General features: G+C 40.6%; 1 long non-coding RNA gene across 2 annotated transcripts; it reads right to left on the bottom strand.

Moving 5' to 3' along the window:
* Positions 1-577: 577 nt before the first annotated feature.
* LOC132099178 (uncharacterized) lies at positions 578-1,672 on the bottom strand. Of its 2 annotated transcripts, none has more exons than XR_009423047.1 (3): positions 1,488-1,672; positions 1,078-1,270; positions 578-709 (listed from the first exon to the last, which is right to left on the bottom strand). It is a non-coding gene; the product is annotated as an uncharacterized LOC132099178 (long non-coding RNA). The 2 variants fall into 2 exon arrangements; XR_009423048.1 differs by having other exon boundaries at positions 580-709; positions 914-1,270.
* Positions 1,673-2,526: the final 854 nt, after the last annotated feature.

The following is a 2,526-nucleotide window of genomic DNA, read 5'->3' as shown; positions in this document are numbered from 1 at the left end:
GGAGCTGCAGATTGTGTAGGTGGTGAGAAGTGCATGAGTGGACTGCTGGGTTGTGGGGTGTCTGTATGTGATTTTTCCGGCTATGCCAGGTGGGTGATGTAGTTGTGTATTGTCATATTCATAGTGGGGAGGTCTAAAAGAGAGTCCATTGTGTCGGTTGTGGCATTTTTTGGAACTTGGATTGTGGATTGGAGAATGTGGTTCTCTATGTTAATGGATTTGATGTCATCAGAGGTCGTGGTTGTTATTTTAAGTCTGGCATGTGTGTGTATTGTAATGGCGTCGGCTCTGTAAAAGATATCGCATTTGTCACAGAGGACTCTTGTGCAGGAAAGTGCCATGTGATTTAACTTGTGCTTAAGTGGACAAATGTAGATGATGTTGACTTTGGCGCCAATGATGTTTCCGGTTACGTGTTCAGATGTGGTGGGCTGTAGTGGAAATGTGGGGTCAGTGCATGTGGTGGGTGTAAATTTTGTGTGTTTTGTCGTGGACAGGAATTTTGTACCACTGAACATTCGTAACGAAACATTGGTTGTGTAAAAGGAGTCCAGGAGTCCAGCTGAAGGTTTTGTAAGCCCCAGACAGTAAGCTCCATGATGCCAGTGCTGTCCGCTATGGTGTAGACCGTTTTCTCTAGCAAGACATCATCCTGAAGAAAGGCATGTCCTTCGCTTTCCATCTGGATTATCTTTACGGTGATGTTAACCTGCAGAACATTAACAATACAAATTAGTGTCTTATGGTATATTTCTAGTTTCATTACCTTCATATCCCACTTTATGTAGTCTAGTAACAGTAACTCTTAGAGAAGGAGACTTGATCAGGGATAGAATAACAAGTTGACTTGTAAAGTTACCTGAAGGAGCATAAACAAGATATTGGGTCAACAGTCTAATACGGTTACTAGTACCTGATATTTAATTATGAATTCAGTTCCTGGATCTGTGGAATGAGCAGAGGTGTAAAGGTCATAGTAAACCTGCATTTGTTAACCAAGCTACCAACATTTTCTTGAAGGGTTTAGAATAGATTGATAAAACTGTTTTACCCCCCCCCCCCACCACTAGTACTTACTCTGTGGTATTCCATATCCATTTGCAGAATCTGGCTAATTGTTTGGTCTTGAATGTGGACCATTATGCTGGGGTTGTAAGGGTAGTCACTGGAACTCAAGCAACACCATTTGGATTGGTGGGTGAACAGTATGTCCGTTTCATCTTGTCTCCTTAACAGCTGGACAACCACATTATTAAGTTGGACAGGTCATCTAAAACATGACGAAAAAAACCTTAGAAGATATTCCTTGCAGATTAGAAGTTGTAACAGGCTTTCATTTTCAACTTCAAAGTGTCATTTTAAGTCTGCATTATGGTATCACAATTGTAAAATTACCTAGACAGTACCTTTCTCCTGTACAGGTTCAAAGTATTAGAAGTAGAGACAAAAATCCCACAAGTATTTGTAAGAATGAAACTAAAGTTTACCGGTCTTTCTCAGTCTTCAGAAACGTAGAATGGAGCTCCACCTTGAACACCACAAGCTTACAGACTTTGTGGCGTTGTTGTAAGACTCCTTCGAAGTACTGTCGTTTAACCCCATGACGCAGAGGTGCGATGTTGTGAATGTAGCCAGTAACTGACTGGTTAAGACTGGCAGTTGAAGTACTTGCCATATCTAGAAAAAAAATGTAAGATAGGATATAGAATTAGTACATGTAGGGTTTAAGAAACTGAAAACATTTTACATACATAAAAACAAATTTGTACAGTTTTCTCTTCTTCAGCCGACTTTACTATGGTTGATGCACAATGTGGTCAAGCTTGAACCAAATAAAATAGCTTATTTAAATGTTTTTAAATGCACCTACTGCCTTTTAATGATGGGGTTAAGTATAGACTAAACAAAAGTAAAGTATGTGGATTCCAACTCTTGCATGCCATCCTGCTGGTCATTTGATGGTGAGAAGAGCAGCAAGCAACACGAGAAAGAGCTTGACTTGTACCAAACTTTTAGAAATTATTATGCAGCTTGACTCCTCCAGCGAGCTGCAGCTTATTTGAAATTGGTATTGCAGTTCTTCATAAATTGTTCATTAAATCTGATGCAAAGCAGAATTTTTTTTATTATACAGGATTTTTTTATTATACAGGACTTTCTTTACCATCAACAAAAAGACAAGCATTTCACACACAGGCCATCCTATATAATGGCGCGTTTCCACCGAGTGGTACGGTACGGGTCGGTACGGGTCGGGTCTGTTAACCATGATTTGGCTAGCGTTTCCACCGCCAACAGTACCCTTACTTGATAGGCGTGGTGTATTCCAGAAAGTAGTGATAACGTCACTTGATAGGCGTGGTGTATGACGGAAAGTAGCTTGACGTCATTCGATCGCGCGGGAAGAGGAAAGTTCACCGCAAACAACAATGGAGGACATACAGCAGATCCTATTCTTGCTTCTCGGTGTGTGGCTGTTTATCTCAAGGAAGAGACAATATTTGTTTGAGCAAAGGCTACATGCTG

Source organism: Carassius carassius, chromosome 22 (genome assembly GCF_963082965.1).
Source record: "Carassius carassius chromosome 22, fCarCar2.1, whole genome shotgun sequence".
In the NCBI taxonomy this organism is placed as follows: domain Eukaryota; kingdom Metazoa; phylum Chordata; class Actinopteri; order Cypriniformes; family Cyprinidae; genus Carassius; species Carassius carassius.
The sequence above is the reverse complement of the archived record's forward strand: the minus strand, read 5'-3'. Positions and strand labels throughout refer to the sequence as shown.